Source organism: Carcharhinus amblyrhynchos, chromosome 1 (assembly GCF_965287045.1).
Source record: "Carcharhinus amblyrhynchos chromosome 1, sCarAmb.v2.hapA, whole genome shotgun sequence".
Classification (NCBI taxonomy): domain Eukaryota; kingdom Metazoa; phylum Chordata; class Chondrichthyes; order Carcharhiniformes; family Carcharhinidae; genus Carcharhinus; species Carcharhinus amblyrhynchos.
The window spans coordinates 1531000-1557429 of NC_137324.1; the positions used below are offsets into that span (position 1 = coordinate 1531000).

At 45.7% G+C, this 26430-nt stretch overlaps 1 protein-coding gene across 1 annotated transcript in view; it reads right to left on the reverse strand.

The window, feature by feature from the left end:
* The window catches only part of LOC145348451 (zinc metalloproteinase-disintegrin-like protein H4 subunit A), a 123735-nt gene extending 99597 nt beyond the window's left edge, over positions 1–24138 (reverse strand). Inside the window, exons 1-2 of the mRNA XM_080196647.1 lie at positions 24084–24138; positions 1379–1485 (exon numbers count right to left, since the gene is read on the reverse strand). The gene's annotated coding sequence lies outside the window, so the exon portion shown is untranslated. The remainder of the gene's footprint in view (positions 1–1378; positions 1486–24083) is intronic.
* Between the last annotated feature and the right edge of the window lie 2292 nt (positions 24139–26430).

Consider the following 26430-nt stretch of genomic DNA (forward strand, 5'->3'; position numbering starts at 1 on the left):
CACAGCACTCCAAGCGTGGCCTTACCAATGTCTTGAACAACTTCAACAAGACATCCCAATTCCTGTACTCACTGTTCTGACCAATGAAACCAAGCATGCCAAATGCCTTCTTCACCACTCTGTCCACCTGTGACTCCACTTTCAAGGAGCTATTGAACTCTCCTCAATGCCCTACCATTAGCTGAGTAAGTCTTGTCCTGGTTCAATCTACCAAAATGCATTACCTCGCATTTGTCTAAATTCAGCTCCACCTGCCATTCATCAGTCCATTGGCCCAATTGATCAAGATTCTGTTGCAATCTGATATAACCTTCTCCACCAATCCTGGGTCATCTGCAAACTTACTCACCATGCCTCCTATATTCTCATCCAAATCATTAATATAAATGACAAATAACAGTTGACCCAGCACCGATCCCTGAGGCACACCGCTGGTTACAGGCTCCAGTTTGAAAAACAACCCTCTCCAACCAACCTCTGGCTTCTGTCAAGAAGTCAATTTTGTATCCATTTAGCTACCTCACTCTGAATCTGAGATTTCACCTTATGCAACAACCTACCATGCGGTACCTTGTCAAAGGCATTGCTAAAGTCCATGTAGACAACATCAACTGCACTGCCCTCATCTACCTTCTTTGTTACCTCTTCAAAAAACTCAATCAAATTTGTGAGATATGATTTTCCACTCACAAATCCATGCTGACTCTATCTGATCCTGTCACTGCTTTCTAAACGCTCTGCTATAAAGTCCTTGATAATGGATTTGAGAATTTTCTCCACTATCGATGTTAAGCTCACTGGTGTATCATTCCCTGTTTGCTCTCTACCTCCCTTTTTGAATACTGGAGTGCCAGTATCTATCCTCTAATCTGCAGGGACAATGGGAATGGGTGTGAAAATGGGTAATATTCCCGTGAGTCGGCTCAATCCCACTTTTACAACCTTAATTTGCTGAAAAACAGGCATGATGAGGGGGTAAAATTGCACTGATTGCCTCTTATCTGAGTCCCAAAGTGCAAATTCCATCACACAATTTCTGTATTCAGGTTCAAAAATGGATCATTTCTCTGAACTGGACACACCATCTGGGTACATGGAAATACAACACTCCCCCCTCAGCACTATTCCTCTTAAAAACATTCAGTATCTTCCACGCTTCAAATCGTTCTGAGCCAAACCTACTACAGTTTTTAAAAAACAGATTTCCCACTTTGCAATTCCCATATTGGGATTTTTTTCTGGATTATTAGCACAATGTTACTCAAACAATTCACACCCAGGATAAACTGGAATGATTTTGATCATTACAGTATACAGGGATGGAGACGCACTTTGGGTTGTTACGATCAGCCTGTCGGAACCGCGTCAGATTAATTACCTGTGGCAGTAGGGTTATGTTCTGTTTCCGTTTCCCTACTAACACCTGTGGGAATACAAACTTGTAATCCTTCAGTTCTTCAAGTAGTTTCTGCTGATCTGGGTCATCTGTATGAAACACAAAGGGGAGATTTTGTGGCATTTTAGCAAAGGCCAGGGCACCATTTTTGTATATTGGACATGATGTGAAAGTCCACGACATAGAGATTTCTCAGCACCAGCAGGCTCCTCGTCTGCGTAGGCCTCAACAATGGCAGCCCTCAGTACTCGTGTAACCAAGTACTGGACAGCTCAACACACCGCAGCACGGGGAACTACCTGTATTATCAGGCCCCACAATAGGATCCTTCTGCTCCAGTCACCCCAGCACAAGTCATCCCTACCACTGAGATCCACAACTCAACGGCACATCATTATCCAGTAGTTGTGACTTCAAGTCTCACTCAATGTGAGCACGGGATCTAGGCTGAACACCACAGCAGTACCGAGGGGGTGCTGTACTTTTAGAGGTGAGATCCTTCAGGTAAGCAGATGAAGGAAGTTCTCCCTCTGTGCTGTCAGGTGCTTGGGAAAGATATCAAGGCACTGTTTTAAAGCATTTGCTCTTTTCAATATTTATTCACGATCTGGACACACCAGATATTTTCCTCAACACTCTAATAGGAGTAATTGGTACTCAGCGGGACATAGTTTAAATTTAAGTTTATTTATTGGCATCAAAAGTAGGCTTACATTAACACCGAAGTTACTGTAAAAATCCCCTAGGTGCCAGACTCTGGCCTCTGTTTGAGTACACTGAGGGAGAATTTAGCATGGCCAATGCTAAATTCATCTAACCAGCAAGCCTTTCAGACTGTGGGAGGAAACCCACTCAGACACGGGGAGAATGTGCAGACTCCGTACAGACAGACAGGAAAATGGGCAGTTGAAACTGAATACAGAACAATGTGAAATATTCATTTTGGTGGGAAGAATATGGAAAGGCAATATGAATTAAATGGTAAAAGAGGCAGTTTGATCAAGTGAGAGCAATACAGTTCACACAATAACAGAGTTGTTAGTGTCACCTTTAATGAAGTATGCACAGGTTAGCACTGCTGCCTCACAGTGCCAGGGACCCGGGTTTGGGTCACTGTCTGTGTGGAGTTTGCACGTTCTCCCCACGTCTGCATGGGTTTCCTTCAGGTGCTCTGGCTTCCTCCCACACTCCAAGAATGTGCAGGTCAGGTGAATTGGCGATGATAAATTGCCCTTTTGTGTCCCAAGATATTTAGTTTAGGGGATTAGCAGAGTAAAGACACGGGGTTGCAAAGTAAGCCTCGGTAAGAGTTGGTGCAGACATGATGGGTCGAATGGCCTTCTTCAGTCTGTATGCATTCTCTGATTCTATACAGCTAGTATGTCACTGTACAGCTGCTCCTGTAACTCTTTAGAGTTTGTACCCTTTGTTTTGTATTATCTCTGCATGTTCTTTAATACAATCACTTCACATTTCTCCCGATTGAACTCCATCTACCTGTCCAGCCATTCCAACAACTTACCCATAACCTTTATAAATTCTAAACAATTCTACCCACAGTGCACAAGATTTTTACATCATCTGTAGACTTTGCAATTGTGCCCCGTACATCAGGGTTACTAATATACATCGGAAAAAACAGAATTGCAAAACTAACCTCGGAGGAATCCCAGTACAAACATTCCTCCAGCCATGGCTTTGTTTCTGGTGATGGAAACGATGCGTATCCATTTGCTAATGTCCATATTATTGCATTTACAGTATTGCCCTAAAACGGTGTGGTTCTGTATCCTTTTGCCTTTTGCAAATCCATGCACATCATATCAACAGCATTACCCTCAACAACCCTTCCTGTTATCTGTTGGAGACAACAGCATTGTCCTCCTCAAAGGTCTCTTCAAAAACACCAGCAAATTAGTTAACACAGTTGTCCCTTGTGGTTTTCTTTACAAATTACCATTTTCTACATGATTGACAATAATGTCTTAACTTATTGATTCTTGCAGTTTCTCCACCACCAAAGTTCAAAAGTCTGTTGTTGCTTTACACCCTTTTTTTAAACAAGGGTGTAAAAGGGTGAGTGACTGAGATGGCAGTGGGGGACCAGTGGCCAGAGTTATTAATTCTAAAATAGTTATGGAAAGGAAGAAAACTTGTCCACAGGTACAAGTTCTAAATTGGGGCAAGGCGGACTTTGACGGAATTAGACAGGAGTTTGCAAGGGTTGATTGGAATAGCTGTTTGAGGGCAAAGTGACCTCCGGCAAGTGAGGGGCCTTTAGAAGTGAAATAGCTAGAGTTCAGAGTCCATATGTTCCTGTTAGGGTGAAGGGCAAAGCTGGCAGGAGTAGGGAATCCTGGATGACAAGTTATAGTGAGGTTTTGGCCAGGAAAAAGGAGGCATGGCTCAGGCACAAGCAGCTGAAATCACGGGATTCCTTGGAGGTGTACAGGGGATAAAGGAGTATACTCAAGAAGGACGGCAAATAGAGGGCATGAGATTGCTTTGGCTGAGAGGATTAAAGTGAATCCAAAGGGATTCTTTAAGTATATTAAAGGAAAAAGAATAACTAGAGAGAGAACAGAACCCCTCAAGGACAAAAGTGGGCACACATGTATGAATCAGCAGGGGTTGTTTAAATAAGTTTAAAGCACTTTCGTAGTAAGAACTTACCTTGTAGAACAAGAAAGGATGGGGGGAGGGAATTGTGATGGGGAAACTGGGACGGAGGAGGTTAGCTCCCAGGTAGGGGAGGACCGCAGGCCGAATGGGAGGGAGGTTAGACAGGGGGTGGAGAAGGGAAATGCCCAGACTGAGGGGCTGAAGTGTATATATTTTAATGCAAGGAGTGTAGTGAATCAGGTAGATGAGCTTAGGGCGCGGATTGCTGCTTGGGATTGTGATGTGGTGGCCATTACGGAGACTTGGATGTCTCAGAGACAGGACTGGGTACTTCAGGTGCCAGGTTTCAGATTCTTCAGGAAGGACAGGGAGGATGGCAGAAGAGGTGGTGGAGTGGCACTGTTGATCAGGGACAGTGTCATGGCTGCAGAGAAAGAGGATGCCGTGGAGGGACTATCTACAGAGTCTCTGTGGGTGGAAGTTACGAACAGCAAAGGGTCGAAAACTTTGCTGGGTGTATTCTATAGGCCACCCAATAGTGACAGGGAAGTTGAAGTGCAGATAGGGAAACAGATTCTGGAGAGATGTATTAATAACAGAGTTGTCGTGATGGGAGACTTCAATTTCCCAAACATCGACTGGAATATCCCTAGGGTAAGGGGTTTGGATGGGGAGGAGTTTGTTAGGTGTGTTCAGGAAGGTTTCCTGACACAGTATGTGGATAAGCCTACGAGGGGAGAGGCTGTACTTGACCTGGTACTGGCAAATGAACCAGGGCAGGTGATGGATCTCTCGGTAGGAGAGCATCTTGGGAATGGTGACCATAATTCTATCTCCTTCACAATTGCATTGGAACGAGATAGGATCAGGCAGGCTAGGAAGGTGTTTGTCTGGAGTAAGGGGAGATACGAAGAAGTCAGGAAGTTACTTGGACAAATAAACTGGAAGGAGGCGTTCTTAGGGAAAAGTACCGAAGGAAGGTGGCGGATATTCAAGGAATGTTTGTCTGGAGCTATGCATGACAACGTTCCGATGAGACAAGGGGGTTTTTGGTAGGTCGCGGGAACCGTGGTGCACGAAGGCTGTGGTGAACCTAGTCAGGAGGAAAGGGAAGGTGTACAAAAGGTTCAGGGAACTAGGAGAGGTTAAGGATCTTGAGGAGTATAAGGACTGTAGAAAGGAGCTTAAAAGGGAAATTAGGAGAGCCAGAAGGGGTCATGAGAAGACCTTGGCGGGTAAGATTAAGGAGAATCCCAAGGCCTTCTATAAATATGTAAAAGGTAAAAGGATGAGAAGAGAAGGGATAGGACCTATAAAAGGTGAAGGGGGAAAGGTCTGTGTGAAACCGGAAGAAATGGCAGAGGTGCTTAATGAGTACTTTGCCTCAGTATTCACGGTGGAAGCTGATCTGGGAGATTTTGCTACGGATTTGCAGCAGATGGAAAAGATTGAGTTTGTGGATATTAAGGTGGAGGATGTGTTAGAACTTTTGAATTCTATCAAGATAGATAAGTCGCCGGGACCAGATGGGATATACCCCAGGATACTGTGGGAGGCAAGGGAAGTGATTGCAGAGCCCCTGGCGATGATCTTTGCGTCGTCAATGGAGACGGGAGAGGTTCCGGAAGATTGGAGGATTGCGGATGTAGTCCCTATTTTCAAGAAAGGGAACAGAGATAGCCCGGGAAATTACCGACCGGTGAGGTGGAAAGACTCTTCCCGCTCAAAAAAGACAATAGGACTAGGGGGCACAGCCTCAAGATAAAAGGGTGGTGGTTTAGAACGGAGTTGAGGAGGAACTTCTTCACTCAAAGGGTGGTGAATCTCTGGAATTCTCTGCCCGTTGAAGTGGTGGAGGCTGCCTCGCTAAATATTTTTAAGACGCGGGTTGATGGGTTTTTGATAGGAGAGGGGATTAAGGGTTATGGGGAGAGGGCGGGAAAGTGGAACTGATCAGCGACAGATCAGCCATGATCTTATTGAATGGCGGGGCAGGCTCGAAGGGCTGGATGGCCTACTCCTGCTCCTATTTCTTATGTTCTTATGTCTGACCTCAGTGGTTGGTAAGCTGATGGAGAGGCTTCTAAGGGACAAGATTTACGAGCATTTGGAGAGGTTTGACATGATCAGGAATAGTCAGCATGGATTTGTCAAGGGTAGGTCGTACCTTACGAGCCTAGTTGAGTTCTTCGATAATGTGACTGAACACATTGACGAAGGAAGTGCCGTGGACGTGGTGTACATGGACTTCAGCAAGGCGTTTGATAAGGTCCCCCATGCAAGACTTCTTGAGAAAGTGAGAGGGCATGGGATCCAAGGGCCTTTGGCCTTGTGGATCCAGAACTGGCTTGCCTGCAGAAGGCAGAGAGTGGTCGTGGATGGGTCTTTTTCTGAATGGAGGTCAGTCACCAGTGGAGTGCCCCAGGGATCTGTTCTAGGACCCTTGCTGTTTGTCATTTTCATAAATGACCTGGATGAGGAAGTGGAGGGATGGGTAAGTAAGTTTGCTGATGACACGAAGGTCGGTGGTGTTGTGGATGGTCTGGAAGGATGTCAAAAGTTGCAGCAGGACATAAATAGGATGCAGGACTGGGCGGAGAAGTGGCAGATGGACTTCAACGCGGATAAATGCGTAGTCGTCCATTTTGGCAGAACCAACGGGATGAACGAGTACACTATCAAGGGCAGGAGTCTTAGTAGTGTTGAAGAGCAGAAGGATCTTGGGGTCCGGGTCCACAGGACTCTTAAATTGGCCTCGCAGGTGGAAGAGGTGGTCAAGAAGGCGTATAGTGTACTGGCCTTCATTAATTGAAGGATTGAGTTTAGGAGTCGGGAGGTAATGCTGCAACTTTATAAGACCCTTGTCAGGCCTCATTTGGAGTACTGTGCGCAGTTCTGGTCGCCTCACTATAGGAAAGACGTAGAAGCTATTGAAAGGGTACAGAGGAGATTTACAAGGATGTTGCCTGGACTGGGAGGCATGCCTTATGAAGTTAGGTTGAGGGAGCTGGGTCTCTTCTCCCTGGAGAGACGTAGGTTGAGAGGCGACCTGATAGAAGTTTATAAAATGTTGAGAGGAATAGATAGGGTGGATTCTCAGAGGCTGTTTCCCCGGGTTGAAATGGTCGCTACGAGAGGACACAGATTTAAGGTGCGGGGAGGAAAGAACAGAAGTGATGTTAGGGGTAAGTTTTTCACTCAGAGGGTGGTGAGTGAATGGAATCGGCTGCCGTCAGTGGTGGTGGAGGCGAACTCGCTGGGGTCTTTTAAAAGACTTCTGGATGAGTATATGGGGTTTGATGGGATTGGGGGTTATAGATAGGTCTATAGATTGGTAGGTGTTGATGTGATCGGCGCAACTCGTGGGCCGAAGGGCCTGTTTGTGCTTTAGTGTTCTATGTTCTAACTGTTTAAATCATTTAAAAGCATTTTGGCGGGCTTTTTGTATCTACCGCTTTAAGAATTCTAAGGGAGTGGACAGCAGGGAGTTGTGGGGGGGCAGGCTTTAAAACAGCGCCAGGTTTAAAAGGAGGCCTGGTGTAGACAGCGGGCAGCGTCAGAGCAGGCAGCGGAGTGAGAGGGAAGCAGAGTGAGCTACTAGGGCTTAGGAGCAAAAAGGCTTGGGGGAAAAAGTGAATAATGGAGGGGTATGTGATGTGTTGTTTCTGTATGATGTGGGAGCTGGTGGACCCCAGGGTCCTTCCCAGTGACCATGTCTGCAGTAAGTGCAGGTTGCTAGAGGAGCTCCAGCTCAAGGTAGATGAGCTGGCCTCTGAGCTTCAGATACTGGCGCTCATCAGGGGGAGACAGGGTGTCATTGTCAATGGGGTGCAAGTGACATCCACCGCCCCTAGACTGACTAACTCTAAGGGTCAGGAACAAGAGGGGGCTGCTGAGCAGAGGAAGGAGGGTGGGGAGCAGAGGAAGGAGGGTGGGGACCAGAGGAAGGAGGGTGGGGACCGGAGGAAGGAGGGTGGGGACCGGAGGAAGGAGGGTGGGGACCGGAGGAAGGAGGGTGGGGACCGGAGGAAGGAGGGTGGGGACCGGAGGAAGGAGGGTGGGGAGCAGATGCCTCAGCCTCTCAATCTGCATAACAGGTTTGAGGTTCTTGCTTCCAGTGTGGACGAGAACGAGGGAGGTGAGGTTGGTGAGCAAACTGCACACAGTACAGTGATGCAGACGCAGGACATAGGCAAAGAGAAGGTGATAAGGAACGTAGTAGTAATTGGGGATAGTGTGGTTAAGGGTATTGACACTGTCCTTTGTCACAATGACAAAGTGCACACAAGGGTGTGTTGTCTGCCTGGTGCTCGGGTACGGGATATCGCATCTGGGCTGCAGAGGTTGATAAGATTAAGGAAGTGAATGGGTGGCTCAGGGATTGGTGTGGGAGGAATGGGTTTGAATTTATGGGGCATTGGCATCAGTATCGGGGTAGGTGGGACCTGTTCGGGTGGGATGGGGTTGGTCTGAACCGTGCTGGGACCAGAGTCCTGGCGAATCGTGTAAATAGGACTGTAGACAGGGCTTTAAACTAACTGGGTCGGGGAGGGGGGGGAGGTGCAAGGTTAGGTGACATTACGGGGTCTAAAGTTAAGGAGAGGGTACAGGTAAGGGAAGAGGCCGAGGAGGTCCCAATAATAAAAAGGGAGTAGGGGGCATGAGTATGGTTGGTGGCGTTACATCAGATAGGGTCCAGGTGAAGGCTGGGATGAAGGCACTTTATCTGAATGCACGAAGCATTCGGAATAAAGTGGATGAGCTGGTGGCGCAGATCAGCACAAATGGATATGATCTGGTGGCCATTACAGAGACGTGGCTGCAAGGTGACAGGGACTGGGAGCTGAATGTCCAGGGGTATCAAGTGTTTAGGAAGGGTAGGCGGGAGGAAAAAGGGGGGTGCGTAGCTCTGCTGATTAAGGATAGCATCAGGGTGGTAGCAAGGGATGATATAGGAACCAAAGAGCAGAAAGTGGAATCGTTGTGGGTGGAGATTAGGAACAGCAAAGGGAGGAAGACGCTGGTGGGTGTCGTCTATCGGCCCCCAAATAATGATCTGGAGGTGGGGCGGGCTGTTAACGCGTAAATAAGTGGGGCATGCAGGAATGGAACAGCGATAATTATGGGGGATTTCAATCTACATATTGATTGGTCGACCCATGTTGGACGCGGTGGGCTCGAGGAGGAGTTCTTGGAATGCTGCCGGGATAGTTTCCTTGAACAGTGTGTGTTGGAGCCGACGAGGGAGCGAGCTATCTTGGATCTCGTGTTATGTAATGAGGCGGGTAGAATTAGGGACCTTGTGGTGAAGGGTCCTCTTGGGGAGAGAGATCATTGTATGGAGGAGTTTCTGGTGCAGATGGAGGAGGAGAAAGTGGGTTCCCGGACACGCGTCCTTTGTTTGAACAGAGGGGAGTACGGTAGGATGAGAGAAGAATTGGCGAATGTTGACTCGGGGAGCGCGTTGGGAGGTAGGTCTGCTGAGGAACAGTGGAGGATCTTTAAGGAGATCTTTCTTGGTGCTCAGCAGAAATTTATTCCGATCGTTAAAAAGGACTGTAGGAGGAGAGGTAATAAGCCGTGGATAACGAAGGAGGTGAAGGAAAGTGTTAAATTAAAAGCGGAGGCGTTTAGAGTAGCTAAGAGTAGTGGGCGAGAAGAGGATTGGGAGAGGTTTAAATGTCAACAAAGATTGACAAAGAAGTTGATAAAGGAGGGTAGGAGAAACTATGAAGCTGGGCAAGCGCTTAATATAAAAAAGGATAGCAAGAGTTTTTATAAATATATAAAAAGGAAGAGGCTGGCTAGGGTGAACGTTGGACCCTTAGAGGATGAGAGGGGGGACTTAGTGGTAGGGGATGGGGAAATGGCTGAGGTCTTGAATAACTTTTTTGTTTCGGTCTTCACGGAGGAGGACGTGAATAATTTGCCGGGTGTTAGAGATGGCAAGGTGGTAGGACTGGAGGGTCTCAATGACATTACTGTTACGAGAGAGGCGGTGCTCGGCAGACTGGAGGGACTGATTGTGGACAAGTCGCCAGGACCGGATGGAATGCATCCGAGGGTTCTGAAAGAAATGGCGGAGGTGATAGTGGATGCCTTGGTGGTTATTTTCCAAACGTCGCTGGATTCCGGGGAAGTGCCGGAAGATTGGAAAACGGCTAATGTTACGCCGTTGTTTAAGAAGGGTGGCAGGCAAAAGGTAGGGAATTATAGGCCGGTTAGTTTAACGTCTGTTGTAGGTAAAATGTTAGAATCCGTCATCAAGGAGGAAATAGCGAGGCATCTTGAGGGGAATTGCTTGATATAGCAGATGCAGCACGGTTTCATTAAGGGGAAGTCGTGTCTGATAAATTTATTGGAGTTCTATGAGGATGTGTCTAGGGTGGTGGATAGAGGAGAGCCGGTGGATGTGGACTTTCTTGATTTTCAGAAGGCGTTTGACAAGGTACCTCACAAGAGGTTATTGCAGAAGGTAAGGGGGCAATGAGTTGGGGGTAGGGTGTTAGCGTGGATAGAGGATTGGTTGTCAAATAGGAGGCAGAGAGTGAGGGTTAATGGGTGCTATTCGGATTGGCGGTTGGTGACTAGTGCAGTGCCCCAGGGGTCGGTGCTGGGGCCTCAGCTATTTACCATTTATATAGATGATCTGGAGGAGGGAACCGAGTGTATGGTGTCGAAATTTGCTGATGACACCAAGATTGGTGGAACGGCAAATTGCGCGGAGGGTGTGGAGAGTCTGCAGAAGGATCTAGATAGGCTGGGCGAATGGGCCAGGAACTGGCAAATGGAATTTAATGTTGGCAACTGCGAGGTGGTCCACTTTGGTAGGAATAATGGTCGGAAGGACTATTACTTACGTGGCGAAAAACTGCAGCAGGCGACAGTGCAGAGGGACCTCGGGCCTCGGGGTCCTTGTGCATGAGTCGCAAAAACCCAGCCTGCAGGTGCAGGAAGGCTAATGGGATGCTGGCCTTCATAGCGAAGGGGATTGAATATAAAAGTAGGGAGGTCTTGCTGCAGCTATATAGGGCATTGGTGAGGCCGCAGCTGGAGTACTGTGTGCAGTTTTGGTCGCCGCACTTATGCAAGGATATTTTGGCCTTGGAGGGAGCGCAGAGGAGGTTTACTAGGCTGACACCGGAGTTGAGGGGGTTGAGCTATGAGGAGAGGCTGAATAAACTAGGCTTGTACTCATTAGAGTTTAGAAGAATGAGGGGAGATCTCATTGAGACATATAAGATGATGAATGGGATGGATAGGATAGAGGTGGAGAGACTCTTCCCACTCAGAAAGGACAGTAGGACGATGGGGCACAGCCTCAAAATAAGGGGGAGGCGGTTTAGAACGGAGATGAGGAGGAACTTCTTGACGCAAAGGGTGGTGAACCTCTGGAATTCTCTGCCCGTTGAAGTGGTGGAGGCTGCCTCGCTAAATATTTTTAAGACGCGGGTTGATGGGTTTTTGATAAGCGAGGGGATTAAGGGTTATGGGGAGAGGGCGGGAATGTGGAACTGAGCCACGACAGATCAGCCATGATCTTATTGAATGGCGGGGCAGGCTCGAAGGGCTAGATGGCCTACTCCTGCTCCTATTTCTTATGTTCTTATGTTCTTATGTTTGAGGTTCTCAATGAATATTTCTCCTCTACTTTTACGTGCAGAAAGACATTAAGACTTGGGAACCTGGGAAAATTAATGGTGATATTTTGGGGACAGCTAGAGAAGGTGTTGGACATATTAAAATGTGTGAAGGTGGATAAATCTCCTGGCTCTGACCAAGTACATACAAGAACACCATGTGAGGCTACAGAAGAAATTGCGAAGCCCTGGGTGAGATATTTGCATCATTGTTAGCCATGGATCAGATACCAGAAGGCTGAAGGGTAGCAAATGTTGTGCGCTTGTTTAAAAGAAGGACTGCGAAGAAAAACCTGGGAATTATAGACTACTAAGCCTAACATCTGTGGTTGGTAAGTTACTGGAGAGGATTCTGAGGGATAAGATATGCAGGAATTTGGAAAGATAGGGTTTGATTAGGAGTAGTCAGCAAGGTTTTGTGCATGGAAATCATGCCTTACAAATTTGTTAGTATTCTTTGATGAAGTGATCAGGAAGGTTGATGAGGGAAGGGTGGTAAAGTTCCACACGGTAGGCTGCTCTGGAAGGTTAGATCACATGGAATCCAGGGACAGCTGGCAAATTGGCTTGTCAGATCGGAGGCCTGAGACTGGTGGTGTGCCTCAGGGGTCAGTGCTGGGCCCATTGCTATTTGTTATCTGTTTCAATTGGATTCAAATGTGCAAGGCATAATCAGTAAGTTTGCAGATGACATTGAAATAGGTGGTATTGTAGATAGTGAGGAAAGTTATCAAACATTGCAGCAGGATCTTGATCAGCTGGGGAAGTGGACCAAGAAATGGCAAATGGAGTTGCATTTTGGAAAGCCAAATCAAGGTAGTTTTTAATAGTGAATGGTAGGACCTTAGGGACCTTAGAGAGTATCATGGAACAGAGGGACCTTGGAGTTCAGGTGCACTGTTCTCTGAAGGTGGAGTCACAGGTAGATAGGGCAGTGAAGAAGGCTTTTGGCATGCTGGCCTTCATCGGTCAGGGCACTGAGTTCAGAAGTTGGGAAGTTATGTTGCAGTTGTACAGGACATTGGTGAGGCCACACATGGATATAGAACAGCGCAGTACAGGCCCTTCGGCCCTCGATATTGCACCGACCAGTGGAACCAATCTAATGACCCTCTAACCTGAACTATTCCAATGTTATCCATATGCCTATCCACTGACCGTTTGAACGCCCTTAAACTTGGCGAGTCCACAACTGCTGCAGGCAGGGCATTCCAAGACCTTACTACCTTCTGAGTAAAGAACCTACCTCTGACATCCATCCTATAACTACCACCCCTTAATTTAAAGCTATGTCCCCTCGTGTTAGCCATCACCATCTGAGGAAAAAGGCTCTCACTGTCCACCCTATCTAACTCTCTGATCTTCTTGTATGCCTCAAATAGGTCACCTCGTAACCTTCTTCTCTCTAATAAAAATAACCTCAAGTCCCTCAGCCTTTCCTCATAAGACCTTCCCACCATACCAGGCAACATCCTGGTAAACCTCCTCTGCACCCTTTCCAATGCCTTCACATCCTTCCCATAATGTGGCGACCAGAACTGTACGCAATACTCTAAGTGCAGCCGCGCCAGAGTTTTGTACATTGCAACATGACCTCACGGCCCCGAAATTCAATCCCTCTACCAATAAAAGCTAACACACCGTACGCCTTCTTAACAACCTTATCAACCTGGGTGCCAACTTTCAGGGATCTATGCACATGTACACCGAGATCTCTCTACTCGTCAACACAACTAAGAGTCCTTCCATTAGCCCTATATTCTGTACTCCTGTTACTCTTACCAAAGTGAATCACCTCACACTTTTCCACATTAAACTCCATTTGCCACCTCTCGGCCCAGCTCTGCAGCTTGTCTATGTCCCTCTGCAAACTGTAACATCCATCCTCACTGTCTACAACTCCTCCGGCTTTGGTGTCATCAGCAAATTTACTAATCCATCCTTCTGTACCCTCATCTAGGTCATTTATAAAAATGACAAACAGCAGTGGCCCCAAAACAGATCCCTGAGGTACACCACTTGTAACTGAACTCTAGGTTGAATATTTCCCATCAACCACCACCCTCTGCCTTCTATCAGCTGGCCAATTCCTGATCCAAACTGCTAAATCACCCTCAATCCCATGCATCTGCATTTTCTGCAATAGCCTACCATGGGGAACTTTATCAAACGCTTTGCTAAAATCCATATACACCACATCAATGGCCTCACCCTTATCCATCTCTTTGGTCACCTTCTCAAAAAACTCGATAAGGTTTGTGAGGCACAACCTACTCTTCACAAAACCGTGTTGACTATCCCTAATCAATTTATTTCTCTCTAGATGATTATAAATCCTATCCCTTATCATTCTTTCCAAAACTTTGCCCACAACAGAAGTAAGGCTCACCGGTCTATAATTCCCAGGATGGTCTCTACTCCCCTTCTTGAACAAGGGGACAACATTTGCTATCCTCCAGTCTTCCGGCACTATACCTGTAGCCAATGACGACATGAAGATCAAAGCCAAAGGCTCTGCAATCTCCTCCCTAGCCTCCCAGAGAATCCTAGGGTAAATCCCATCCGGCCCAGGGGACTTATCTATTTTCATACTCTCAAGAATTGCTAACACCTCCTCCTTATGTACCTCAATCCCGTCTAGTCTACTATCTGGTATCGCAGTATTCTCCTCGACCACACTGACTTTTTCCTGCGTAAATAGTGTCGAAAAATACTCATTCAGTGCCTCTCCTATCTCTTCAGGCTTCACGCACAACTTCCCAGTGCTGTCTCTGACTGGCCCTAATCTTGCCCTAACCAATCTTTTATTCTTGACATACCTATAGAAAGCTTTAGGGTTCTCCTTGATCTATCCGCCAAAGTCTTCTCATGTCCTCTTCTAGCTCTTCTTAACTCTCTTTAGCTCCTTCCTAGCTAATTTGTAACTCTCCAGTGCCCTAACTGAGCCTTCATGTCTCATCTTTACATAAGCCTCCTTCTTCCTCTTCACCAGAGATTCAACTTCCTTAGTACATCACGGTTCCCTCGCTCGACCACTTCCTTCCTGCCTGACAGGTACATATTTATCAAGGACTCGCAGTAGCTGCTCCTTGAATAAGCTCCACATTTCAGATGTTCCCAGCCCCCGCAATTTCCTACTCCACCCTATGTATCCTAAATCTCACCTAATAGCCTCATAATTACCTTTCCCCCAGCTGTAACTTCTGCCCTTCGGTATATGCCTATCCCTTTCCACCACTGAGGTAAACGTAACCGAATTGTGGTCACTATCACCAAAGTGCTCACCTACCTTCAAGTCTAACACCTGGTCTGGTCCATTACCCAGTACCAAATCCAATGTAGCCTCACCTCTTGTTGGCCGATCTACATACTGCGTCATGAAACCTTCCTGCACACATTGGACAAAAACTGACCCCTCTAACGTACTTGAACTATAGCATTTCCAATCAATATTTGTAAAGTTAAAGTCCCCCATAACAACTACACTGTTACCTTCGCACCTATCCAGGGTCATCTTTGCAATCCTTTCCTCTACATCTCTGGAACTTTTCGGAGGCCTATAAAAAACTCCCAAAAGGGTGACCTCCCCTTTCCTGTTTCTAATCTCAGCCCATACTATCTCAATGGACAGGTCCACATCAAATGTCCTTTCTGCCACCGTAATACTGTCCTTAACTAACAATGCCACGCGTCCCCCTCTTCTACCACCTTCTCTGCTCTGACTGAAACATCTGAACCCCGGAACCTGCAACAACCATTCCTGTCCCTGCTCTATCCATGTCTCCAAAATATTGTGTTCAGTTTTGGTCACTTGCTCTCAGAAGGATGTTATTAAACTGGAGAGAGGGCAGAAGAGATTTATAAGGATATTGCCAGGACTCAAGGGACTGAGTTATAGGGAGAGGCTAGGACTTTTTTGTTTGGAGCATAGGAGACTGAGGGGTGCTCTTATAGAGGTGTATAAGATCATGAGCGGCATGGATACAGTGAATGCATTCAGTCTTTTCCCCAGGGCTGGGGAATAGGGAACTAGAGGGGATAGGTTTAAGTTAAGAGGGGAAAGAATTAATGGGAACCTGAGGAGCAACTTTTTTACACAGAGGGTGGTACGTATGTGGAATGGGCTGCCGGAGGAAGTGTTGAGGCAGCGACATTGACAATATTTAAAAGCATTTGGAAAAGGAAAGGTTAGAGGGATATGGGCCAAATGCAGGAATATGGGCTGAGCTTAGGTGGGCTTTTTGGGTGGCATTGACCAGTTTGGGCTGAAGGGCCTGTTTCTGTGCCATAGATTTGATCATAGGACACAGGTTTAAGGAGCTGGGGAGTAAGTACAGAGGAGAGGTCAGGGGCAAGTTTTTCACTCAGAGAGTGGTGAGTGAGTGGAGTCCGCTCCCGTCGGTGGTGGTGGAGACAAACTCGTTGGGGTCTTTTAAGAGACTTCTGGATGAGTACATGGGACTTAATAGGATTGAGGGCAATAGGTAAGCCTAGTAGGTAGAGATATGATCGGCACAACTTGTGGACTGAAGGGCCTGTTTGTGCTGTAGTTTTTCTATGATTCTATGATATATAATTCTCTAGTTATCTGGCCCAACCCCGGAGACTCAGAATGACAGAAAAATTACAGTCAATGCCTCTGCAAATTTCACTTTCAATTCCCTCACCTTCCATAGGTGTATCTCATCTGGTACCAGTGCTTTATCAATGTTAATTATAGACAGACTATCCAGTACCTCACATGAATCCATTACAAACCGTTCTCCATCAACATCCTGGGGGATCACAATTGACCAGGAATTCAATTGGACTAGCCACATAAACACAGTGGCTACAAGAACAGGTCAGAGTCTGGGAATTCTGTGGAGAGTAACTCACGTCCTGACTCCTGAAGCCTGTCCACCTTCTACAAGTCAGGAGTGTGATGTAATACTCCCCACTTGCTTGAATGAATGCAGCTCCAACAACACTCAAGAAACTTGACACCATCCAGGACAAAACAGTCCACTTGACTGCTACCCCTTCCACAACATTCACACCCTTCACCACTGACGCAATATGTACCGTCTGAAAGATACACTGAAAAAACTCACCAAGGATCCTTAGGCAGTGCTTTCCAAACTCATGACCACTGCCATCCAGAAGGACAAGAGCAGCAGATTCTTTCTTTTTTTTTGATTTGATTTGCTTTCTTGTCACATGTAATAGTATGCAGTGATAAGTATTGTTTCTTGCACGCTATATAGACAAAGTACTGTTCATAGAGAAGGAGAGAGTGCAGAATGTAGTATTGCAGTCATAGCTAGGGTATAGAAAAAGATCAACTTAATATGAAGTCCACTCAAAGTCTGATGGTAACAGGGAAGCAGCTGTTCTGGAGTTGGTCGGTATATGACCTCAGACTTCTGTATCTTTTTCCTGATATAAGAAGGTGGAAGAGAGAATGTCCGGGTATATGGGGTCCTTGATTTTGTTTTATTAATTCATGGGACATGGGCATCGCTGGCTGGCCAGTATTTATTGCCCATCCCTAGTTGTCCCAGGGCAGTTGAGAGTCAACTATGTTGCTCAGGCTCTGGAGTCACATATAGGCAAGACCGGGTAAGGACGGAAGATTTCCTTCCGTAAGGAACATTAGTGAATCAGATCGGCTTTTCCAACAATTGACAATGACTTCATGATCATCAGAGCATTCTTAATTCCAGATATTTTGTATTGAATTCAAATTCCAACAGCTGCCCTGGTGAGACTCGAACCCAGGTCACCAGAACATTAGCTAAGTTTCTGGATTAATAGTCTAACAACAATACCACGAGGCTATCACTTCTCCACATGCTGGCTGCTTTTCTGAGGGAGCGGGAAGGGTAGAAAGAGTTGCCATTCCTTCATTGTCACTGGGTCAAAATCCTGGAATTCCATCCCTAAGAGCACCTTGAGTGTACCTACACCCAGCAGTTCCAGAAGGCATCTAAACACCACCTTTGCAAGGCCAACCATCACAAAGAACAAAGAAAGTTACAGCACAGGAACAGGCCCTTTGGCCCTCTAAGCCTGCACCGACCATGCTTCCTGACTTAACTAAAACCTCCTATCCTTTCAGGGACCATATCCCTCTATTCCCATCCTATTCATGTATTTGTCCAGATGCCCCTTAAAAGTCACTGTTGTATTTGCTTTGACTACCTCTCCTCCACGCTCCCCCCCCCCCCGAGAATCCCTACAGTGCAGAAGGAGGCCATTCGGTCTATTGAGCCTACACTGACAACAATCTCACCCAGGCCCTATCCCCATCGTTACTGCATGGTTACTGCGTTTACTGCATAAACAGTGCCAGTGTTATACACTCAAGTCTTCTTGACACTAACTGGCAATTTAGCATGGCCAATCCACCTAAAAGGAAATCCGTTCAGACATAGGGAGAATGTGCAAACTCCACACAGACAGTAACTCAAGCCAGGAATGGAACCCGGGATGGTTAATAAAAGCTGGTTTAGCCAGTGACAGCAACATCCCATGAATAAGACTGGAGAGTTACAGGAGCAGATTGTATTATAGAAATGTGATGTGGTGGTGTTATCAGAGACCTGACACAAGGAAGGGCAAGACTGGGGGATAAATCTTTCTGGGTACAAGATGTTCAGAAGCAGTAGGACAGGAAGGAAAAGAGGAGAGTGTGGTATTGTTAAGGGAATCATTTCAGTGCTGGAGAAAGAGAAGGTCCCAGAGTGTTCGAGGACAGAATCAATTTGGCTAAAGCTAAAGAATATAAAGAACAATTACATTGCTCGGTGTAGGCTATAGCCCCCAGCTAGTGAGAAGGATGTAGAGTAATGAGTCTGCAGGGAAATTACACGGAGATGCAAACATTATAGAGCAGTTTTAATGGGGACTTTAATTAGCTGAATGAAGACTGGGACAGTGGTAATGTAAAGAGCGAAGAGAGGCAAACGTTCCTATATTAAAGGGGATGCTGATTGGTGATGCTTTAACCTGAGGATCACCACACCTCAGGCAAGGGGCAAAGCTGACAAGTTGGGTCCTACGTGAATTACCTCAGCCGGTACGGGAATTGAACCCATGCAGGTTAATGCCAGTTAGTACAATCTAACACAAATCTTTATACTGTAACAAAATCCTGTTCCTTTACATAAGCAGCACAAATTTGTTCCTGTATATAAACCTTTCCAGATCAATACACTTTAACACAATCCTGTTCCAGAAAATAAGCTTTGCCAGTGTTTTATACTCGATTGCCAGTGTTGCAGTACATAACCAGTGCCAGTGTTATACACACAAATGCGATCCTGTTCCTGTATAAACAGTGTCAGTGTTATATTTTTTCTGTACATAAACAGTGCCAATTTTATGCCATCTGACACAAACCTGTTTCTGTACATAAACAGTGCCAGTGTTATGCACTCGAACACAAACCTGTTTCTGTACATAAACAGTAAAAAGTCTGACAACACCAGGTTTTAGTCCAACCTATTTATTTGATAATATACTCACTAGCTTTCGGGGTTACCCCCTTCGTCAGGTGAATGGAGAGTTCTGGCCTCAGACAGAGCATATAAAGCACAGACAGTTTAGAGATTACTGATTACTGATTCGGTGGTAACCCCGAAAGCTAGTGAGTATATTATCAAATAAATAGGTTGGACTAAAACCTGGTGTTGTCAGACTTTTTACTGTGTTTACGCCAGTCCAATGCCGGCATACCCACTACATAAACAGTGCCAGTGTTATGCACTCTAACACAATCCTGTTCCTGTACATAAACAGTGCCAGTGTTATACACTCTAACACAAATCTTTGCCAGTGTTTTATACTATAACACAATCCTTTTCATGTACAGAAAGAGACACTGTTATACAATCTAACTGAAATCTGTTCCTGTATTTAAAATTTGCCAGTGCTACACACTTTAACACAATCCTGTTCCTGTATATAAACAGTGTCAGTGTTACACACTGTAACACAATCCTGTTTCTGTACATAAACATTACTAGTGTTATACACTGTAACACAATACTCTTCCTGTATGTAAACATTGCCACTGGCAGGTTGGAAAGATTGAACATAAGAACATAAGAACTAGGAGCAGGAGTAGGTCATCTGGCCCTTCAGCCATGATCTTCTTGAATGGCGGAGCACCTCGAGGGACCAGATGGCCTACTCCTGCTCCTAGTTCTTATGTTCTTATAAGATCGTGGCTGATCTTTTTGTGGACTCAGCTCCACTTGCCCACCTGCTCACCATAACCCTTAATTCCTTTACTGTTCAAAAATGTATCTATCCTTGCCTTAAAAACATTCAATGAGGTAGCCTCAACTGCTTCACTGGGCAGGGAATTCCACAGATTCACAATCCTTTGTGTGAAGAAGTTCCTCCTCAACTCAGTTCTAAATCTGCTTCCCCTTATTTTGAGGCTATGCCCCCTAGTCTAGTTTCGCCTGCCACTGGCAACAACCTCCCTACTTCTATCGTATCAATTTCCTTCATAATGTTATATGTTTCTATAAGATCTCCCTTCATTCTTCTGAATTCCAGTGAGTATAGCCCCAGTCTCCTCAGTGTCTTCTCAAAGCCAACTCTCTCAACTCCAGAATCAACCAAGTGAATCTCACCCCATCTGCACTCCCTCCAGTGAACAAAGAACAAAGTAAATTATAGCACAGGAACAGGCCCTTCAGCCCTCCAAGACTGGACCCACCATGCTGCCTGACTTAACTAAAACCCCCTACCCTTCCGAGGACTATGTCCTTCTATTCCCATCCTATTCATGTACTTGTCAAGATGCCCCTTAAAAGTCACTACTGTATCCGCTTCCACTACATCCCCCAGCAACGAGTTCCAGGCACCCACTACTCTCTGCGTAAAAATCTGTCTCGTGCACCTCCTTTAAACCTTGCCCCTCACATCTTAAGCCTATGCCCCCAAGTCATTGAATTTTCCACCCTGGGAAAAAGCTTCTGAATATTCACTCTGTCTATGCTCCTCATAATCTTGTAGATTTCTATCAGGTCACCCCTCAACCTCCAGCGCTCCAGTGAGAACAAACCAAGTTTCTCCAATCTCTCCTCATAGCTGATGTCCTCCATACCAGGCAACATCCTGGTAAATCTTTTCTGTACCCTCTCCAAAGCCTCCACATCATTCTGGTGGTGTGGCGACCAGAATTGAACACTATATTCCAAGTGTGACCTCACTAAGGTTCTAAAAAGCTGCAACATGACTTGCCAATTTTTAAACTCAATGCCCCAGCCAATGAAGATAAGCATGCCGTGTGCTTTCTTGATTACCTTCTCCAGTGAACTGTTTACCTGTACATCCAGATCCCTCTGCCTATCAATACTCTTAAGGGTTCTGCCATTTACTATATATTTCCTATAGACCTTCCAAAATTCATTCCCTCACATTTGTCTGGGTTACCGGCCATCTGCCATGGCTCCGCCCAAGTCTCCCACTGATCTGCTGTATCCTCTAATGGCCCTCATCTCTATCCACAAATCTTTGTGTCATCCACAAACTTACCGATCAAACCAGTTACGTTTTTCTCCAAATCATTCATATATATATCTTACAAACTGCAAAGGTCCCAGCACTGATCCCTGAGGAACACCACTTGTCACAGCCCTCCATTCAGAAACGCACCTTCCACTGCTACCCTCTGTCTTCTTTGACTGAACCAGTTTTGTATCCACCTTGCCAGCTCACCTCTGATCCCATGCGACTTCACCTTCTGCACCAGTCTGCCATGAGGGACCTTGTCAAAGGCCTTACTGAAATCCACGGAGACAACATCCAGTGCCCTGCCCTCATCAATCTTACCTTAGCACTTCTTATTACCTCTTCAGTATCCCTTTGTTGATGTTTGAAAGATTCCCAATTGTTTACGATTTCTTCATGCAGAGAGTGGTGGGAGTGTGGAATGAGCTGCCGGATAAAGTGGTAAATGTAGGGTCACTTTTAACGTTTAAGAGAAACTTGGATGGGTTCATGGATGAGAGGGGTATGGAGGGATATGGTCCAAGTGCAGGTCAGTGGGACTAGACAAAAAATGGTTCGGCACAGACAAGAAGAGTCAAAAGGCCTGTTTCTGAGTTGTAATTGTCTATGGTTTTGTGGTTCAGACTGTGGGAGGAGAACGTGTAAACTATACACAGACAGAGATCCAAGCCAGGAATCGAACCCGATGATTTGGAGTTGGGGACCAAATGTAGTGTGTCAAAATTTGCAGATGACACTAAATGGGTGGCAGAGCAAAGTGTGCAGAGGATGTTGAAAGTTTGCAAAGGGATATAGATAGTCTAAGTGAGTGGGCAAGTGTCTGGCAGATGGAGCACAATGTTGGTAAATTTGAGGTCATCCATGGGTGCTGGAGCTCACTGCCAGGGGAGTTGTGGAAGCAGATGTGATAATGACTTTTAAGGGGCGTCTTGACAAATACACGTATAGGATGGGAATGGAAGGATATGGTCCCTGGCAAGGTAGGGGGTTTTAGTTAAGTTGGGCAGCATGGTCAGTGCAGGCGTGGACAGCCGAAGGGCCTGTTCCTGTGCTGTAATTTTCTTTGATCTTTGTTCTTATACACTGGAAAACAATCCTGTTCCTGCGTATAAACAGTTCCAGTGTTACACACAGTAACATAATCTCATTCCTGTACATAAACTGTGCCAGTGTTATACATTCTAATACAAGCCTGTTCCTGTGTATAAACAGTGTAAGTGTCATGCACTCTAACACAATCCTCTTTCTGTACGTGTGAGGCAGCACAGTGACACAGTGGTTAGCACTGCTGCCTCACAGCGCAGGGACCCGGGTTCGATTCCTGGTTTGGATCTCTGTCTGTGTATAGTTTGCACGTTCTCCTCCCACAGTCTGAACCACAGAACCATAGACAATTACAGCTCAGAAACAGGCCTTTTGACTCTACTTGTCTGTGCCGAACCATTTTTTGTCTAGTCCCACTGACCTGCAGTTGGACCATATCCCTCCACACCCCTCTCATCCATGAACCCATCCAAGTTTTTCTTAAATGTTAAAAGTGACCCTACATTTACCACTTTATCCGGCAGCTCAATCCACACTCCCACCACTCTCTGCATGAAGAATGCCCCCCAATATTCCCTTTAAACTTTTCTCCTTTCACCCTTAACCCATGCCCTCTGGTTTTTTTCTCCCCTCGCCTCAGTGGAAAAAGCCTGCTTGCATTCACTCTATCTATACCCATCAAAATCTTATACACCTCTATCAAATCTCCCCTCATTCTTCTACGCTCCAGGGAATAAAGTCCTAAACTATTCAATCTCTCTCTGTAACTCAGCTTCTCAAATCCCGGGAACATCCTCGTGAACCTTCTCTGCACTCTTTCAATCTTATTTACATCCTTCCTGTAACTAGGTGACCAAAACTGTACACAATACTCTAAATTCGGCCTCACCATTGCCTTATATAACCTTGTAAAAAGTCTAACAACACCAGGTTTTAGTCCAACCGATTTATTTGATAATAGACTCACAAGCTTTCGGGGTTAGCCCCTTCGTCAGGTGAATGGAGAGTTCTGGCCAGAGTTCTGGCCACCTGACGAAGGGGCTAACCCCGAAAGCTTGTGAGTCTATTATCAAATAAATCGGTTGGACTAAAACCTGGTGTTGTCAGACTTTTTACTGTGTTTACGCCAGTCCAACGCTGGCATACCCACATCATGATTATATAACCTTACCATAACACTCCAACTTTTATACTCGATCCTCCGATTTATAAAGGTCAATGTACCAAAAGCACTCTTTACAACCCTATTCACCTGTGGCGACACTTTCAAGGAATTCTGTACCTGTATTCCCAGATCCCTCTGTTCAACTGCACTCTCCAGAGTCCTACCATTTACCCTGTACGTTCTACTTTGGTTTGTCCTTCCAAAGTGCAGTACCTCACACTTGTCTGTGTTAAATTCCATTTGCCATTTTTCAGCCCATTTTTCTAGCTGGCCCAAATCCCTCTGCAAGCTTTGAAAACCTTCCTCCACTACACCTCCAATCTTTGTATCATCAGCAAATTATGGGCATCTCCCCATAAATACCTGAAAGACATGCTGGTTAGGGTGCATTGACCTGAAGAGGCACCAGTACGTGGCGACTAGGGGAATTTTCACTGTAACTTCATTACAGTGTTAATGTAAGTCTTACTTGTGATTAACAAACAATCTTACCATAAACTGCACCGGTGTTATACCTTCTCACACAGTCCTGTTCCTGTACATAAACAGTGCCTGTGCGTTACACTCTAATACACTCCCGTTCCTGTATGCCATGTGCAGTGCTGTGACCATTTCACCATTACAATTTTTTTATTATTTCAATATTTTTTTCTCATTATTTAAGGAAGATTAAAAGTATTAAGATTCAGTCACTGTTCTTCCTCACCTGAAGCAGTTTCTTGTCCACTTGAAGAAGATCCATTAATCTCAGTGTTCCAGTCAGCTCCTAGTGAACAGCTGTTGGATTCATTACTGGGAACAGTTAACAATGTCGAACTTCTGAGAGTTCTCACATCAGCAGCTGCAGTCTCTTCATTTACTACTGCTGAAAGATCTGAAACCTGGCACCAAATCAGAAATACCAAACACACATTACCGGCAAACATTGTGAATAATCACAGCTGTTTGCCCTCCACCTCACAGCTCTCTCCCTTTATTACCCTGCCTGTCCTCCACGTCAATCTCCTTCCCTCTGTCCTTTATTCTCTGTTAATCTGTGTCAGCTCTCGGTGAGTTTTTGAATCTGTGCCAGCCTGTGAATGATGTGAGAAGTAACTTTGTAACAGCCCCAGCCATACCCAGGAGGTAGGAGGGAGAGGGAAAACAGATTGTGAGGAGGAGCAGTCGCACTGAGTAGATGTAGGGAATTTGGGGAAATAAATAGCGATGTCTTGAGGAGTGTAGATATTACAGAGAAGGAGGTGCTGAAATCTTAAAGCGCATCAAGAGAGATTAAATCACCAGGACCTGATGAAGTGTCCAGGACACTGTGGGAGGCTAGGAAGGAAATTGCGGGTCCCCCAGCCGAGATATTTGAATCATCGATAGTCACGGGTGAGGTGCCTGAAGATTGGAGAATGGCAAATGTTGTGCCTTTGTTTAAAAAGGGCTGCAGGGGAAAGCCTGGGAAATACAGGCCAGTGAGCCTCACATCTGTGGTGGGTAAATTGTTGGAAGGTATTTTGAAAGACACGATCTACAGGCATTTAGAGACGCAAGAACCGATTAGAGACAGCCAGCATGGCTTTGTGAGTGGAAAATCATGTCTCACAAATTTAATTGAGATTTTTGAAGGGGTAACCAAGAAGGTAGATGAAGGCAGTGCAGCTGATGTTGTCTACATGGACTTTAGCAAGGCCTTTGACAAGGTACCGCATGGTAGGTTGCTGCATAAGATTAAATCTCATGGGATTCAGGATAAGGTATCTAAATGGATACAAAATTAGCTTCTTGACAGAAGCCAGAGGATGGTTGTAGAGAGTTGTTTTTTTCAACCTGGAGGCCTGTGACCTTCAGTGTGCCTCAGGGATCCATTATTTGTCATTTATATTAATGTTGTATTAATGGTTTGGATGAGAATGTAGGAGGCATGATTAGTAAGTTTGCAGATGACACTAAAATTGGTGGCATAGTGGACAGAGGAGAAAGTTATCTCCAGTTGCAATGGGATCTTGATCAATTGGGCCAGTGGGCTGATGAATGGCAGATGGAGTTTAATTTAGACAAATGCGAGGTAATGCATTTTGATAGATTGAACAAGGGCAGGCCTTACTCAGTTAATGGTAGGGCATCGGGGAGAGTTACAGAACAAAGAGATCTAGGGGTACATGTTCATAGTTCCTTGAAAGTGGAGTTACAGGTGGACAGAGTGGTGAAGAAGGCATTCGGCATGCTTGGTTTCATCAGTCAGAACATTGAATACAGGAGTTGGGATGCCTTGTTGAAGTTGTACAGGACATTGGTAAGGCCACACTTGGAATACTGTGTGCAATTCTGATCACCGTATTATAGAAAGGATATTATTAAACTAGAAAGAGTGCAGAAAAGATTTACTAAGGTACCACCAGGAGTTGATGGATTGAGTTATAATGAGAGGCTGGATAGACTGGGACTTTTTTTTCTGGAGCGTAGGAGGCTGATGGGTGATCGTAGAGAGGTCTACAACATAATGGGGGGGCACAGATCAGCTACATAGTCAATATCTTTTCCCAAAGGTAGGGGAGTCAAAAATTCAAGGGCATAAAATCATAACATTAGAGGATGTGTACATTAAAGTGATTAGCGGGATAAAAATGGGGGGTTACGGGGATAAGGCCTGAGTGGGATTGCAGTCTGTACAGACCCAATGGGCTGAATGGCTTCCTTCTGCTTTGTAGGGACCTATAATTCCATGATTCTGAAAAAAGGTGAGGGGGAGAGATACAAAAGTGTCCAGAGGGGCAATTTTTTCACACAGAGGGTGGTGAGTGTCTGGAACAAGCTGCCAGAGGTAGTAGTAGAGGCAGGTACAATTTTATCTTTTAAAAAGCATTTAGATAGTTGCATGGGTAAAATGGGTATAGAGGGATATGGGGCAAATGCGAGCAATTGGGATTAGCTTACGGGTTTTAAGAAAAAGGGTGGCAAGGACAAGTTGGGCCTGAGGGCCCATGCTGTTTCCATGCTGTAAACCTCTCTGACTCTATGAGTCTCTCTGTGGCTTCTGCTGGTGAACTGTCAATGGCACCACCACA